This window comes from Cricetulus griseus, chromosome 3, assembly GCF_003668045.3.
Source record: "Cricetulus griseus strain 17A/GY chromosome 3, alternate assembly CriGri-PICRH-1.0, whole genome shotgun sequence".
In the NCBI taxonomy this organism is placed as follows: domain Eukaryota; kingdom Metazoa; phylum Chordata; class Mammalia; order Rodentia; family Cricetidae; genus Cricetulus; species Cricetulus griseus.
Window position 1 is genome coordinate 65,045,398 of NC_048596.1, and position 18,749 is coordinate 65,064,146.

Genomic DNA, 18,749 nt, shown 5'->3' on the forward strand with positions numbered 1-18,749 from the left:
GGCAAGAACCTTCAAGTGTTTGTCCCTGCATTCCTGCAACCAGGTCTGGAGGGCATCGAGTTTAATGAAGTCTGAGATCAACATTCTCAGGTCAAAGATCAAGAATTGCAGTAGCTTTTACCAGGAAAGCATCAGGATGCCACCACCAAGGAGGAAGAACTTTGTCTGGCATGGACTGATATGTGTGTATTCCTGGGGAGCACTCCCACACAGTCATCTAAAGCACCCTTTTGTAGCCCAGTGTCAGGCATGACACAGAGACAAAGAAACACAAATCCTGAACTCAGAAGTTTTAAAGTCAAACACTGTAGACTAGTTGTGATTAGGGCCCAGGGGGGAGACACAAACCCAGTGGCTGGTGCTCAGAGCAGGAGCCCCTGGGTACCAAGGGTTGCATAGACTGGCAGGGCAGAGCACACCCTAGAGCAGGCAGTGAGGAGCAGAGTAGGAAATGGTCCCAGGTGGTGGTAAAGACAAGAAAGAAACAGATGGGGGGGTATTTAAGGAGGGTGTTAGATGATACATAGGAAACTCTCAAATGCATTAGCAAAAACCCACACCCATGGTATTAGAGGGATACAGAAATGAAATGTATGTGGGGGTTTATGTGTTGTATGTTTTTCTGTATTTCTAAGCACTCTGTAATGAGTGTGCCTGAACATTAAAATGAGAAATACAGTGCATTCACAAACACTGCACTAGTAAATTGTAAACGGACTGGTCTAGATGGTAGAAGCTGCATTGGAAGGATAACCTGGCCAAGGCCCCGTGTCAGAGGGAACACACCCAGAGAGACAGATGCAAGCTGCTAGCACAACCATAGCACTCCCCTAGAAGCACCACACAGGAGGTTCCGAATCTTGACCACCCACAAATGCAGCTAACTTCAACACCAGTGGCTTCTCATCTACAGAGAAAGACCCTGAAAGACTTGCACTCTCCTCACATTGCTGCAGATGGCAGATGTGCAAAGCATTATGGGAAATAAAGAATCTGGGGGACTAGTGCAGCTGTTAGACTAAGGAAAGCAGAAGTCACAGTCAAGGTCAGGAGCATCGCCATGCACCTTGCCCTGAGATGGGAGAAGAAACCACATTGCTGTTCTCAGGTGCTTGACTACCTGAGGAATGTGGCCTGCCCCTACCCCTTATGCATCCCATTCCTGCACCTTATGTTGCAACAATCCAGGCAAGATCCCTATTTTTCATAGCTGTTGCACAAACCTTCATCAGGCATCTTAGCTGAGTTCAGAGTTACCTATCACATCCTGCATCCTCCTCATGCAGCATCCCAGGGGGCACCAGTATTTCTGAATCCTCATATGTACAGATGTGTCATCTCAGAAGTGCCATGAAGCTCTCAGTCCACAGAGGGTACATCACTGGTGTCTGCAATAGATTGGAACTATGACGAACATCACACACTGAACATCACAAGACTAATCAGACAGCACATCTATCCCAAAGCAATCCATACAAACTGGAGACAGTTGCGCAACAAGAGATTTGGGAAGGGCCCCAAGGGGAGTAGCACCTTCATCATAGTGCACCATTAAGCTGTGCCAGCCTGCCTGGGTACCTCCCCAACTACATAGATTCACCTCTCTGGCCTTGAAAGAAAAATTAGACATTGAAAACCCTTGAGAGGGCCCCCACAGCCTTCTGCAGAGCTGCCAGCTCCTCTCTTTTCCATATGCCACTCAGCCTAAGACATTGCTCAGCTAACTGTCAGAAAGCATCAAAACACAGAAAAGAGGACCTGAGTTAGATCCCCAGAATCCATTTAAAAAAAAAAAAACTGGGCGTGATGGCACACATTTGTAATCACAGTTTTGGGCAAGTAGCTCAGTGGCCAGACAGACTAGCCTAAGAAGTGAGTTCCAAATCAGTGAGAGACGTTGTTTCAAAGAAAAAGTAGATGACTTTAAAATTATAACATCTGAAATTAACCTCTGCCTACCACGTGGGGGTGGAGGGAGGCAGAGGAAGAAGGAAGGGGAGAGATAGACCCCACCTCTTAGGCATGGTTTAAAGTACAGATATGCAACAAGAAGTTGAAAAGGCCCAGTGAGACAGTGACAGGAGAGAACCAGAGTCATACAGATCTTTTTACCAGGCTTGGTCAGAGAGCTGGTGGAATCCCAGAGGACGGACTATAGCGATTCCACCAAGAGAGGTGGGTTGAGTCTGCAAAGCTTAGCTAAAGGGCCATCTTGTAAGAGGCATGGGGTTCTACAGAGGACACCTGAAAGTGAGTCTTCAGTGTCAATGTCATCATACCTGAAGCAGGGACCAGAGGAAATGGGTGGAATAAGCAGAGAGTAGCAGAGCTGATACCAGTCCTTAGCACAACCTGCCATATGCCTGGAAACTCCATTTCAGATTTCCTATTGATGTGAACCCCAGCCCTATCTCAGTGATGAATTAATTAGGATCTACAAAGAAAATCTACAAAGTTACAATCAGATCATTGATTTTGATTAGGAAAATAGATGCCAAGACACTTGGTGGGTTCCACCGTACACAGCTTCCACATGGGACAGAGTGTTGCAGTAACAGAACCTGGTGCCACTATTCTCTTCTTATTGAGAACAACACAGGATCTCAGGGTCTTTGCTCTGGGAAGAAGTTCAGAAACTGGCTCACCCAGTCCTCTTAGTCCCCACAGTGATTTGCCTGGGCTCCAGGAGCTAGTGGGAAGCCAAGGGTGGCTGGTATGAATCCCTTGTGTCTTGGCTTGGGAGACTTCTGACCTAATGAGGCTTCACCACACAGGAGACACATGAGATCCTGGCTGCAGATGCAGTCAAGCTTGAACTCAGAGCCCTCTCTGCAGGAGACCCACCTACAAGCCAGAACTCACCATATCAGACAAGGCAGTAATATAAAGCTCAAGTGGCCTACAGAAAGCAGGCCTCTCCACATCTTCTTTCCACACACTAGTCTCAGCATTCCATGTTGTCTCTTAAGTCTGGGCCTCACTCATGCTGATCACCCAACCTCAGATACATTTCTCTTTTCAGCTTGCCTCCTACAGCCTAAACATCAAGGGTGGTTGACTGGAGGCCCACATTTCCTCCTTCCTCATCATTTGGCAAGATGGACACCCTGTGGAACAAAGATGGGCACAGAATTCCAGGAGGCAGTCAAATGGAGAGTATTGATGTGTTTGTTCCGGTAACGTCAACATTCTACAAATACTTGACTCATAGGAAATTCTTAGCATAGACAATGTCCGAGAATAAAAGCAAGTGTCCATCAAGGGTCTCCTGAGTGCACACAAATTCAATCTTTATACCAATAATGTATAAGGTATGTACAATCACCTGAAGCAAGAAGACTCTGTAGTGAAGACTCGTTGACCAGGTGTGGAGCAAAGACTCCAATGGGCCAGGTATCTACAGGACACTGAGAAGGAGGTTTTAGAGTGGAGCAGCCTGCTTCCTTGCAACAGGTGCCCTGATCTTTACAATGAAGTTCATGTTCTCTTTCTAATGATTTACTGTTCTGAAAAGACAGCCTAGTATTGGTTCTACCTGAAAACCATCACATGGACCATTTTGATGCATGCAAAAGAAAAATCAAGAGTTTGCAAATAGTTTTAGCTTTATTCCATCATTACTGCCCATCAAAATAAGTGTGAGAAAACAGTTGCCGAATTAAGAGACGGATGGAGGAATATGTTGAAGGGATGGAGGGAAAGGAGCTGGCACTCCAACAGGAAGGGCTCATTAGTATCTCTCAGGATGGTGAGCAGCAGAAGGGAAGATCAGCATAGAGGAAACAAAATGCAAGTTACTCCTGAGTTTGGGGTCCCTCTTGACCATCTGAAGACCCAAACTATGGGTTCACAGGCAATGGGTGAGGTAGCTGGAGTGCAGCTATTGAAGTGTGAAATACAACTTTGCCTCATTCTTCACTAAAAAAGAAAAGAATCACTCTACACAGTGTCAAATCACAAGAAGACAACAAAAATGTTTAAATATTTCATTTCTTGAGGGGTTAAGAGGTCCCTATGATGGAACTGTCTTGCACGGTGTCAATGCCACACATATGTATACACAAATCTACAAAGGAACTGAGAACAAAACACAAACACAAGAAAGAGAATATGAAAACAGCAAGTCTGGAGAAAGTCAGCAGACTTCATGGATGCAATACCCTGATGCTCAGAAGGGACAATCACCATAACTGGTGCCACTGAGGACAGTGCACATAACCCAGTGAAGACCAGGCTTCCAGCTTCAGCGTAGCTGTTTACAACTGGAGGGGTCACCAACTACGTGCATGCCCTAGTGAGCACAGCTCAGAAGGTAAATCCTTTTGCCATCTTTGTCATTTTGACATTAAGATTAACTACTTGCTCTGCTCATCTTATCATCTTCAAGGCCCTTATTCACTGCTAGTGTTTTCATATTTCACCTAGTGCATGTGGTACAAGGGTGCAGTGTGTCCTATATATGCAAAGAGAAACACCTGGCTAAGCCTACAACTCAAAACAACAAACAGGCTTGCAGGCTACAGAAGACCATGCATAGAATACCCAGAAGCCTGGGGATAAGGCTTATAACTAGACTTTAAATGACCCCCCTCAAAGCTCATGGGATAAAAGAGTGGTCCCCAGTACAGAGATGTGGCGCCTCACCAGTGGACTAATACACAGTGGATGTTATAGCTTAATGGGCAGTTGGGAGACAGTGGAACTTTAGAAAATCATGGCTAGTCGAAGGAAACAAGTCACTGAGGGAGTGGCTCTGAATGGCATATTGTGTCCTTGGTTCTTCCTTCTCCATAGCTCTTTGCTTCACAGCCATCATGAAGTAAGCAGCTTTCTTTCATTATATCCTTCTTCCTTGGTATTCCACCCCATCTCAGGCCCAAAGCTCCAGGACCAGGAACCCATGACCTAAAACCCTGAAGCCATAAACAAAAATAAACCTGTCTCCTTTGTAAGTGAGTTCTCTCAGGTATTTTGTTACAGCAATAGAAAGTTAGCTGATAATGCCCTAATGGTTTATCCCATCACAGTTTGGCCACTAGAATTTGGCAGGGGGGAGTAATGGAAAGACTACTAAAACAAGAATAATTCACTTTTTTCAAATAATAGAGATGCCCAAATTAGAGGCAGAGGCAAAAGTGGGCCCCGCTTTGGCCTGAGGGCCAGACCTGCAGACCACACTCAGGTCTCCAGTTCAGTTTCTTTCTGCCTTGTTTATGCTATGGCAGATCTCTCCATGTCCCAAGCATTAGCCCCTCAAATTTTATGACTTCAGAGAAAGCACACATCCTTCTGAAACCCTGGGTGCAAACTCTGGGCAGGATTCTGCAGGTCTAGTGGGGACCAGGAGCCAGTTTCAGAGAAGTTCTGAGGCTACCCAGGTAGTAAACCCTGACTGACCATCAGGGATCTGGGGTTTTCCAGATACAGAATGAGGAAAAGGGGGTGTCAGCTCACTATCAGAATTGGAGATGATTTTAGAATGAGAAGAGGGCTATACTTCTGAGAAAGGAGTGTTGAGGAGAACAATGATGTATAGATCCACTCCACACACAGCTCCTGAGGGTTGGCTAGAAACTGACTTCTGTAGGCTTCTCAGATGTGATGCTATTTTAAACTTAAAAATCTTTTAGTCTTGTGGTTCAGCTTTGGATGCCAGAGAAGGAAAAATAGAGTTTCAGAGAACTTAATTTGCAAAGCAATCTAATCATAAGAAAAAGGTGAGACCCCAGAACTATATGCTCTCAGCTTCTGGTTGAGTCATCTAGACACAATAGCCGCTGTCCAGATGCCTTGAGTATGAAGAGTTTGGTGACATGGCTGTTGCAAGGCAATTCAAATTGCTCACAAACTAGGGAGCCTCCAAACACAATGGTGGAGATTCCAATAATATGTTCTCATGTCTTCACGGAGATAAAGCATTGCAAGAAGAACTTAAAAATTGCTAATTGGTATATGTTTCGTCTGCAAAGATTCACATGAACAGGTGCATGTGTATACCCAGGGGGAGAAATTCTCTAAATATTTTACTGAGCAGACCCCTGTTCATATTGTTTAGAGATGGCATGGTTTTCTAAGGCTGTGCCACCCTGAATGCCCTGAGCTCTCTGGGTTGTGAAGAAAGGACCACACCATAGCAGCAGAATTCTGTGTCCTCTGCACTACAGTTTCTTCCTTCGGGAATAATACTTGGAAACTGAGTCCTCTTCAGAGTCTCTAGGGACTTCTCATCACCAAAACTCTGGGTACCACTGACCAAAACAGAACTGAGTGTTCTGTTAGTTACTGCTCTCCTCGCTTAGACCAAATGCCAGGCAAACTGCTTAAGGGATGGGGGCTGATTCCAACTTAAGTTGGAATTATTAAGAAAGAATAGATACTTACTGTCACTGCAGGGAAGGCATGGCAACAGGAAGACGAAGCAGCTGGTCCCATTGTGCACATAGTCGGGAAGAAGAGACCAAACAGGAAGTAAGTAGATCCAGGTCCAGACTAAGAAACTCTTAAGTCCCATCCCAACCCCAATGATCCACTTTTTTGCCAGGCTGTATCTTTAAGTCCAACCCCAGATGGGACTGAACCAGCCTAAGTTCTATCCCCCTTCCTAAGCTGGAAGAAGTAATGGGGAGGAGTTTGCACTATGGTCCATAACTCCAGGCTTCAAGCAAGGACAGCAATAGAGAAGCATCACTTAATGTCTAAGGAGCAAGAGGTTCACATCCCTGCCTGTGTGCTGCACTCCATGCCATGTTAAAGCCTTTTACCAGAAGAGTGAATCAGTGTTCTGCTTCCTCTATTGGGAAAATCCATTGTTCAATGATTTACTTGGCTTTATATATTTGAGTGACACCTCTGCCTGGTAGTATTCTAAAAGGTTCTGAATATGCAAAAGGCATTTGAGCTCTCTCTCTCTCTCTCTCTCTCTCTCTCTCTCTCTCTCTCTCTCTCTCTCGTGTGTGTGTGTGTGTGTGTGTGTGCAAATGCACATGTTTGTGAGTTCACCAGAAGATCAAAGGACATTGGCTGTCCTCTTCCGTCACTCTCTACCTTATTTGCTTGAGATAGGTCACTAAGTCCCAGGGCTGGCTGATGGCCAGTGATCCTCCTTTCTCTACTCCTGTGAGTTATCCTGAGGTGACAGGCACACATGCAGCCACTTCTGGCTTCTCATATTCGTGCTGGGATCTGAGTTCATTTACCATGCTTGTGCAGGGAGTGTACTCTTGCCAATGAGACATCTCCTCTGCCCACAGCCATTCTTACTGCTTTGTCAGAGAGCTAGGCACCTGCACAATTGCATTGCATGTAACGGTGGCAAACTCAACTGAAATATCCATTGTCTCCTTCAAAGCAGATCTCTTCTCAGGAGTAAATGCCTTGCCCAGAAGAGCAGTGTCTTCTAGCCTTCCAGGCCCTGGGGACCCAGGCCCCAGGTAGCAGACTCAAGAACAACCTTGCCAGGACATCCCCCAGGTCCAGGCAGCCCTGGTTCCCAACCTGATGCTCCAAGCCTGCAGTGCTGGCTTTCACAGTCAAACTTTGTCTTCTCTGCTGTGGCAGGGGATCTCACCTTGAGCTCTCCTCTGCTTTCAGACATGAAAACCCCTCATGGACCATTCCGGAACCATGCCAGAAAATTACCCTTGCTAATCACAATGAAATAAAGAGAGCCTGTGTGCCAGGAAGCCAGACTATACTATCTCTGCGGCAACTGTCAGGGAGGAAACCATCCAGAGTTGCATTGAGAGAAAGAGCTGAACACGGTGCTCTCTCAGGAACGGGAGGGAATTCCATGTCTTTGCTTCTGTCTGTCAACAGATGTCTTTACCTTGGAGGACATGCTTTCTGCCTGAGAATGAAGCAGTCTTAGAGAGCTGGCTTGGACCAGCAAGCCCACCTGGATTCCTTGCTTCTCTACTCTTTGTGAGGAACACTATATCCTGATAATATTCTCTGCAAAAACACATTAATTCTATATTGAGGCACTCAGAAAAGGCTGTATTCTTGGACCATTGCACTACACATTATTTCCACCTGCCCCTGTTTCTGATATTGCATTTTTTCTTTGTTGGATGTGTTGCTGGTACCTTAGCCTTTCTCAAAGTCTGATCTCTGCCTGGGCCTCAGAGTTTCTTCCTGTAGTTCTTTTGTCAGTTCCAAAGACTTTACATCACTTATTCCATACCTTGGCACTAACACAGTCCTGGGTGTGCCTTATTGTACCAACAGCAGTACCTAAATTGGCTGGGTGTCCCCCTAGAATGACTGAGACCCCCCCTGCGCCCTGACTTTGCAACAGTCCACACCAATCTCACTGCATTTGTGCTATGGCATTATTTTCTTCTAGCAAGGAGCAGAAACTAAAGCAAAGAAAGAAACAGTGACAGAGAGAAATAGCATTCCAATCTAAACAAGAGTCTAAGACCTACCAGATGGTTTGAACTCTCACTAACCAATTCTGCATTCTTCCTTCCTTTCCTGGTATCTTAAGTGCTCCGGGATTTTCTCTGAGCCAGAGAGCTATTCTTGTTCCTCTGAAAAACACAATCTCAGGGAAAACATCAGGAACATGCAATAGGCACAGCAAACAACCATGCCAATTTGCACAAAGTTCCCTCTGCTTAGGAAAACAATACCTTGCTTCCTCCATTTCACAAAACCATTTGGAACAGAAAAGACTTCCTGGAACAGAAAATCAAGGACTGAATCCTGAAAGGCGACGGATCAAGGTCTTTCATCTAGGAAATCTTTAGCTAAAAAGAAAGAAGGGGGAGAGGACATCAATCAGATATTATTTCCAATTATTTTTCAAATTGGAACAGAAAAAGCAAACACACACACACATAAGCCTGACATGGTGTTACTGGAGTTTGTTGCTGGAAGGGAAGTCCTTGCTTATATTGAAGTAAAGTTCTGAAAATAAGCAAAGAACAGATTTATTGATTTTGGGGGAGTCTGGGTGTAAAAAAGAGAAAGAAGAAAGAAGTGCTCTTTGCCCGCTCTGTCCAAATGACATCCCAAGTGGCCTCTCTAATGGTGGGGGAGGGGAGGGGGCAGGTGCCTATCTGGGCACATGGACAGAACTGCCCTTAGGCTAGGGCTAATGGTATTGGCTGAGCCTGCTGTAAGCCTCTCTTTTCTAATAGCCAACTTTCTATGTGCGAGAAGACAGGCAGATATTGATTGGCCCAAATGCCCTTGAGTTGACAACATCTGAAATGAAAATCCACAAGGCTAGCACAAACTTTCCACAAGTTCAGTTTCTGGAATCTGATTATGACACTGGATTGTGAAACTGCTCACACATGAAAAAGGCCCCCCTTTATGTACCCCCATTTGGCACCTGTAATTGGAAGGAGTTAAGTGGCTTCATCAAGCCTGTTATTCAAATGTCCAACAGGAAGCAGCAACCATGGGCTAAACTTCAGGTGATTGCACACCAGCTCCATGGCACTCGGCTGACGTCTAAAACAAAATGGATTAAGGCTTCATATCAATCACCACCCCACCCCACCCACCCCACCCAAAATGGTAGTTACAGGGGCTTAAACACACATTCTCTGAACAGCTAAAAGCAAATCTGCTTTTTCCCCCCAAAGTTCCTTCAGTGCCACTCTGGAGGACCTCTCGGGTTCCATGATTTGGTCACTTGGTAGATATTAGCGTCCTCATTTTGTGTCTATTACTCTATCACAGTGAAATTGTTCCCCCTCTTCTCTGTTCTCCCGTACAAGATGCTGAAGTTGCAATTCATAATTTAAAGTCCTGGGAATAGGGAGGATAGCTCCCGCTCTCCGGCTCTTATTAAAACACGCCTCCATCTTCTACAAATTCCTTCTGATCAATACATTGGCTGCAGGATAAGCCTTAAATCGGGCACTGCTATATGCCCGGCACACACTGGTCTTTCTTAGTAGGTTACTTACAATCATAAAAAGGCAAAACCTTTGAAACTGGCAACAGGACACACACGCCAAAGAAACTGCAGGTGGAGCCCATGTGAAATGCATTCTCTCATTGATTGGAAATGCTGATCCTTTTATGGCTTTCCTTTCTTTCCTTGTTAATCTTACTTAACCTTCTACAAACAATGCCAGCTCTGTCACTCCAAATATCCAAAACCTGCCATGCTGAGAAAGCTGTTTTCCTGGCATTGGCAGATTGGCTCAGAACTCCTATCTTAAGAAGGGCTACTTTCCTTAAAAATACACCAACACAGAAGAGAATAGCTTCCATTTTTGTGGGCTGGGGAGGGATGGGCAAGAGTCAGGAAAGAGGAAGAGGGTACAAGGCCAGCCAAGAGGGCAAGCCAGGGGATGGTCCCTCTTCAAATGGGGAGTTGTCTTGCCAGCTTTAGCCTTGAAGCAACAGGGATGTTAATTATGGTTGTAGCAGTCCAGGTCCCCTCTAGCCAGAACCAGATGAGGTCAGGCCCACCTGCAGGAAATGTGTATGGCTGCCACAGCTCTGGAGGATGGAACACGCAACCAAATGCACATTTGGTGTGTTAGAATCATTTGATACTTCTAAACACTGATGAAATAGTCTCATATGTAATTGTGTGGTCCTTCCACCCCAATATGCCTGATTTATATGCAGAAAAAACTAGTTTTTCTCCAAGAAGAAACACTAAGGTTACATGTTGGCACACTGTCAGATAGCCCCTTGCATTCTTGACACCCCTCATAAAGGTTCTGCTGACCTAGACATTTGCAAAGATTAATACCAAGCCCAACTTCTTTGTGTGTGTTGTTGTTGTTGTTGCTGTTTGTTAATTGCCCCCTCTAAATGAGAGTAACAGGAGGAAGACTATTGAAAAATCTTGGCCACAGAATTCTACAAGTCCTAATTAAAGGACACATGGGAGACACCCAGAAAGCATTATCAACAGTCACCACCAACTACACAGGACTGGGAACCCTCACTTCAGCTGTGAGTGCTTCATTCAGTGTTCTGAGATACCAGGAATGGTGCTGGGGAAGGCAAGAGCCCTTTCTGAATTTTTGAAAAGATCAGCATCTGAATACATATTAAAGATAAAGTCTAAATGATGTGGAAGAGGCAGAAAAACACCAGCCTAACTTCGCAAGGGTCCCGGGCCCTGGTCCCTAAGGAAGGGAACAAAGCCCTTGGGACACATGAGCTAAATGAATATGTTCTTCTTGAATCCAAATATGCATGGCTCTAAATGGCAGGCCATTTTATTGGAAGAAAAATATAAATCTCTCAAACCAGCAGAAGACAGGGGGTGGGGGACTGGGGATAGCCCAAATCTAACACCAGAACTTTCAGATAAATAAAAGGAAAATTCCCCAGTCTTCAGATGGCTGTCCTCTGTGTATCTGGGAGGTTGGAAACCACTGTTGGGCTCATTGCTAACATTGTGATTGTGACACTTCCTTATGTCTTTCTCATCTCTGTTCCCTGAGGAATGATAAAAAGAAATGATAAAAGGAATGATAAAATGAGGAGGAAAAAATGATGCAAAAATATGACCACAGAATTCTAAAAGTCCCTGATTACAAGACACATGGATAACTCCCTGAAAGCCATATCAATAATTACCACCAACTATCTTTAATGCCCAGAACCAGCTGTGGGCATGGGACAGATGCAGCAGTAGAGCAGGAACTGGCTAGTACTCAAGCACCATGGCAGGGGCTGTCTCCTGGGATCTACCAGGCCTCACACCCATACAAGCCAAATAGAAGAGCATCTAAAAGCAAACCATCTCTGAGCTAGCTGCCATTCTCAAGACAGGTAACAAGTCCTTTCACTTACTTAATTTGTTTATTTATTTATTCATTTGTTTGTTTATTATGTGGGAGGGGTGGGCACTCACATGCACACAGGAAGTCAGAGGACAACTTGCTGGGTGAAGTTCTTTCCTTCTACCACTTGGGTCTCAGGGAACAAACTTGGGTTGTGAGGCTTGGTGTCAACTGCCTTTATTAGCTGAGCCATCTCTCTGGCCCAAGCCTCTCATTTCTTCACCTCTCTGCCTCTCTGCTTTCCTGCTCTGTTGCCTCCAGCACTCAGACCACTCAGCATCCAGGAAACCTAAACAGGCATTACCTCTCTTCTGTCAGCTGACTTCTGTTCACTTCCCAAGAATTTCAAAGAACTTAATTGGCCATTGTAGGATTAGACTACCAAAGGACCTCCTGGCCTTGGATGATGCTTGGGAATGGGAGCCACCCTCAAGGTGACTCAAGGAGGCCCACTGGCATAAGGGAGCCCTTGACAGTCTATCTGCAAAGTCACCCCTCTGTCTTGACCTCAAAGTCAGAGTGTGTCAAAAATGCCTGGCACTCTGAAGAATTATCAGATTGGGGGTGTGGCTCTGTTGGTTTAATGCTTGCCTGGAAAGCAAGAGACCCTGAGCTGCAGCCTGTTGTGTTTTGAATGAGAAATGTCCTCCACAGGCTCATGTGTTTGAGCACATGACCTCTAGTTAGTGGTATTGTTTAGAAGGTTGTGGAACCTCTAGGAGGTGGAGCTTCACTGGAGGAAGTAGGTCACTGGGTCTTGAGACTTTATACAGGCCAGCCCCACTTCCTGTTGGTGCTCTACTTCCTGAATACAGATGCACTATGACTCACTCAGCCTCTTGGGCCCACAGCCATGTCTTCCCCAACATGATGGAATGATGCCTTTAAACTGTGAGCCAGGAGTAACCCTTTCTCACTTAATTTCCTTCTTGTCAGGTGGACAGCTCCTGCAGTAAGGAGAGTAACTAGGATAGCGCCTCCACACTGCATAAAGTAGGTATGGCGGTGTGCTCCTGTAATCCCAGTACTCTTGACATGAAGTTCAAGAGCATCCTTGGTTACATGCAAGTCTGAGGCCAGCTGGGGTTCACAAAACCCTGCCTCAAAGAATTGAAAAAAATGTATTATAAAAAAATAATTATTTTCTTCTGCAGTCATGAACAAACCCACTGCTATATGAGTATATTAAAAAAAGAAAAATGGAGGGAATAAATGGAGCCTAAATATCCATGTGCAGGCTCTATGGCCAGGAGTCACCACTTCGGATGAACCTCACTAACATGGAGCCTGAGGGGCTCCTAGTGTCAACTAACTTGGGAAGCAAAGTTTAGCCTCACATTGTTATCAGAAGGGCCCTGGGCTCTGCAGAGCCTTCCTTAGTTATCCCCTCTGGAGCAGGTATGGACATGCCTTTCTCAGTCTGTGAGTAGGAGCCGTAGGATGACCATCTGCTCACAGAAGTATGTCCTATTGGCCTCTCCACCTTATGCCAGCTCGATGTGGCAACTGGAGACTGGACAGCTCACCCTGGCTTTATACAGAGAAAAACTGCTTGCTTGAGTACCAGGGAAACTTCATGGTATGCTTTCAGTCATAGGAATCATTTAAGAGAGTCCATCCACTTCAGCCTCACAGCACAGAACTCCAAACTCCAGTATGGGACTGGCCCCTCAACCTCCACCTGAGGGGACTCCCTTCTTTTCTGGTTTTGGAAAAAAACAAACAAACAAAAAAACAGGCAGTTGAAAGGTGAAACATTGTGAATGCAAAAAAGAAAACAGATTTTTGTCTTTCTAATTACTCTTCCCATAATGACTGTGGTTTGGGGCATATTATCCTAATTTCTGTTCATGGCTGTACTTAGCTTTTTAAAACTAAAGTGCAATTGTATTCAACATACCATTTTACAGCCAGGCTTCCTCACTTTGAAACATAACCTGAACAGTGCTCTTCCAAGTCAATGGGAGGATGGAGAGCCATGGCTTCCTGAATGGACCCAAAGTACCTCTGGTTTGCATTCTGGTAAACAATGCTGTGAGGAACTCCTGGCTAAATCTGAGTCCACACATGACTGTGTCTCTTGGGTAAACAAAGAAGGAAAATGCAAATAGGGTACTTTCATTTAGCTGGCTTGCATTCTGTTTAGTTAGAAAGGAAATGAATTTAGAATATAAATGGATAAAGGCTAAAGAAACAGCCCAATCAGTAAAGTAACATCCCAATCAGTAAAGCTCTTGTCCATGCATGAGAACCTGAGTTCAGTCCCCCACAACCCACACAAAAAGCTAGGCATTACATCATACTTGTGATCCCAGAGCTGGGGAGGCAGAGCCAGGCAGATGCCTGGAGGTCACTAGCCAACCATCCTCTAAATTGATAGCTTCTAAAGAATTACATCTAAGATTATTCTCTGGACTACACACACACACACACACACACACACACACACACACACACACACACACACACATGCATATACACCTGCATGTATGCACACACATGCAAAATAAATGTAAAATATAAATTGCAACTTGATGCAGCAAATTGTCCCCTATTCTTCAGACCCTGCTCCCATCTGAACTCCTTTTTTTTGTCTGTGCCTTCTTCACATCACCTTGAGCCAACACATGGCCAACACCTCTGCTTCCCAAGATGACCTCTGCAGGAACCACCGCAACAGTGCCTCTGGACACCTCCACTGGCTCAGAGCCCCTGTCTCCAGCACCAGGAGGGAAAGAACACATCACTAGGTGGGAAGAGTCACAGGGACCAGTTGTCACTACCTGCCTGGGGTCACCTTCCCCTAAAAGTTGGGAAGTCCATTCCTTGATCTGCCCTCATTGCCCTTAGAAGGACAAAAATCTAATTACTTTTTACTGGGTTCCCTATCTTAAAGAATCATCACCTATTAACCCCACTGCAATGGTGGCCAAGCTTCCAGCCCCCAAACTTTTTACAATAGACTCAAATCACATAAACCACTGTGGTCACTACATACTACATGAGGCAGACAGCATTCCACCACCAAAAAACATGGGGACATTCAAATTTAAATTCAAATGAGTCCTTGAGATTAAAATTCAATCCCAAGGTTGGGCTAGCCACATTCCACACACAGTCACATTTTTGGACAGCACAGAAGGAAACCCTAGCTAATGTCTCCGGGCCAGCTCTGCCACCACCCTGAAACACACCACTCCATCTCTCAAAGTGTCTGATCTCTCTCCTGAGCCCTAGCCCCATGTCTGAGAAGTCTGGGAACTCAGTTCTCAGGTTTACCACACGACAAATTTGTAAGCTTCACTCTTCTTAATGTGTTGAGTAATTCTTCTCCTGAACCGTTTCATTGGACAATAGATACAGTATAATAAACCAGTTGCCCTTGGCTGGCCTGATGGCAGATACTAATTCCCTAGTTTGTTTGCTAAAGGAAGGCTTCCTCCAAATGCCGGAATCCCTGGAGACTGCCCTTATTGGTCATCCCTGTCTAATGAGTTTCTGGGACCATCACCTGGGTGCTTTGTCTCTCTGATACCCCATGAAACCTCATAATATCTAGACTTGCTCCTCAGACACTCAGCTACAGCTATAGCTGAAATAGCTAGGAAGGGGGTGAATACCGTCAGCCTCTATCAAACTCTGCAGAGAACCCTTGTTGAAGAGAGCCTCAGGGCATGTGCAGCATAGTGAAACCCACAATGTCATCCAGACTGTGAAACCTGGGAAGGAGAGAATGCATGACGTCACATAGGTCTTAGGCCCTCTTAGATACAAAGAGTTCTAACTCATATCCAAAGGAAGAAAAGTGACTAGAAGTGGACTCAAGCCAACAACTTCTATGTAGTAATTCCTATTCACATGGAGTTTGGTGTTGATGTGAGGAGCCAGCAGGGCTGGAGTTGGAGTTCGGAGGGTGAGCAAAGAGAAAGAAGAAGGTGCAAGAAGAGATAGATAGAGGGAGCAGAATCTATTCCAGCCCCTGAATGCCCCAGCTTGCCTAAACCCCATGCTTTTCTCTATACATACACTGACCCCTTCAAAACCAACTCAGTCTGAACTCTGTCAGCCGAAATGTGACTACCAAGACACCTTATCCTGGTTCCTCTGGGATGTTTGCCCTGGATGGAGGAATTTTTAATCCAGAGAAGCAGTGAGGAATCTTATGTGAGTGGTCCTGTCACATGCAGTTAGCAATGACCCCAGAAGTTGACAAGAATTACCAAAGGGGCTGAAGAGATGGCTCATCAGTTAAGAATATGCCCTGCCCTTGCAGACGTCCTAAGTTCCGTTTTCAGCATCCATGCTGGGAGTTCATGATTGCTCCAGGGAATCAGGTTCCCCCATCAGGTCTCCAGGGGAACCTGCACTCACTCACACATACTGGCACATAGACATAGAAGCACACAGTTTCCTTTTCTCAATTTAAATAAGGATGGAGTAATTCCAAGGCCCAAAAAAGAAAGGAAGATAGCATGAATTGGTTCCAACAATGCAAAGACCCATGTAGACCTAGACTTCCCATAAAGTACTCACTGACTGGAAGGGCTGAGCAGAAGTCTGAGGGAGACCTGTGCATCATTTCCAAAGGTGATCTCAGTGCATTTGGGCATGTTGGGGGGGTCTTTAAGAATCAAATCTAATGCGTAGCTGGTGGAGGAGTTGCACAACTGCTCCGGGGCCTTCCCAGGGAAGATCCAGATGTTGTTGGAGCCCAGAGGACAGTAATTCTGGGCAGAGCTCAGACAGGCATCGGCATGGAGTCATCTAGAATGATTCCAGCTCACTGTGTGTTTGGGCTATACCTATGCCCTCCTGGAGAAGAAAGCCCAAGAGAGTGGTGATGTCACAGAAGACAGAGAATGGTCCTAATCTCTTTCCAAACCTCTGCCCCTGCTGTGTTACCACCTCCCCGTGCTAGGATGCGATGCTTCCCCATTTGTAGAGAGCATCTCAGACCTTGCCATTCCACATGTTGGTTAGCACTGTGTCCAGGATGACACTGGCATCCTCACACAAGTCTGAAAGGACCTTTTCTCCAAGACACTTACCAATGGGACATAAAGCACCTTGCTCACCCCCGCTGCCTCCACAGTTGATATCTACACTGAAAACCACCTCAAACATTCCTTATTCTACTTCCTGAGTACAGCATAGACAGCACTTGGAGTCATTCTGCCACAGGAAAAAAAAATCTCCTCTCTGGTGCTAGAGGGAGAGGGTACCATTAGGTTTAAGAAAAATACAAAATTGTGGGGATTGTCTTTGAACCACAAATAATGTCATCTTAATTTCTGAAGATAATTGAGTCTTCAGAAAATTAGTTTTCAGGGAACTGCCTTCCTTACACTGCATTTCCTAGAAGATCTAAGAAAGACTGCCTGACTGGCTAAGGGGAAAAAAGGACTCATACTGCAAAGGTGCCAACTCTGATCCCTGGCAGTGCACAGTATCCCCACCCAGCTGTGGGCTCACTCCTTTGTATTTGAAATCTTGCCCAAGCACAAATTCATATAGAATTAGTTGTGTTTTCTGATGTTAAGACTTTGGGCATTCATATTCCTTCCAAAGGTCCCCCCACCCGCTACCCTGAGTACCTAGACAGAGGAGATGGAGTATCCAGGAACTGCCCTTGCCTAGTAACTACTGAAACTACTAGCTTCTTCTCAGTAATCAGCCAGCCCCCAAGGGAACAGTTTAACAAACCCCAGAAAAAATAAGTGGAAGGGCTCTTTTTCATCCCTCTGTAAAGAGACACTATTGAACACACACACACACACAAACACACACACACACATACACACACACACACACACACACAGGATCACTTGATCTTCTGGCATGGTGTCATCACAGGGCTAGGGCTATAGCTCAGTGGGTAGAGCACTTGCCTGGTATGCAAGAAAACTTGGGCTTCATCTAGAACTTTATAATCTAACCGGCAAGCTCAGTACTCTGGAGGTGGAAGCAGAAGGGTCAAAAGTTCAAAGTCAGCCTGGACTACATAGCAAGTTCAAGAACAGCCTTGGTTACGTGGAAACCCTGCCAAAGGAAGGAAGAGGGGGACAAGAGGTGGGATGGAGGGATGGAAGAAAGAAAGGAAGGAGGAAAAGAGAAAGAGATCACATGAATGAATCACATGATCACACCCTCAGCCCCTGGTCCTTTACTGGAACTAGTCCTACCTTCATCTTTAGATCTCCAGCCTTAAATGTGTATTTGCTGAAGAATAGCCCATTAACAGGCTGTCCATATTAATGACCAGCCACCTATAGAGGTGCCCGGAAAGCATCCTCCAAGATCTGAACAAGGATTATTCCTATGTGTCATTCAAACTCTAAATTTGGGGCAAGGCTCAAGCTTGTCTTTGACTTAAGGATAAATCATACAGGAGGATTCGTTTTATTAATCCTAAATCTGGGATAAATTAAAAAGATAAAATTTTTCTTGAGTTAATGGTAATATTTCCTTATCTTGAGGGAATGGGAAGACCGTGACATCATTTAAGCAAATGGGTGTGGGGGCGGAGGAATGACCAGCATAGAAGGCAGCCTGGGCAAAGGCAGGATGAGATAGAAAGATGCTCCCTGCCTCCTTGCAGGAGCAAGCCTGAGCTCCTAGGTTATGCAGTTCAAGAAGACAGAAGAAATCCTCATCAGAGATCCTACCCTCCTGTGTGTGCTAGCACTGCTACCAGTGCAAAAAGGAAAGAAAGCCAGAGTTCTGGGGAGGAAACAGAGCTGAGGTGGGAGCCGGGTGGCCAGAGACCTATAGCCAGTGGGATTTAACGGCAGTGACACGGATGGATTGAGGGTCTTTGTCAGCTCAGGTTCCTCTTGACCAACTTGGGTCTTCTCTAGTGTGTCTCCCTCTGCTTGTAGGGTCAGCAGCAGAGAGTAAAGGGTGAACAGATGTGCAGAAACCTCTATCCCACATAGGCTGTGTGTTTCAGGGTTACCTGTGAAGGACGACAACACCCTCAAG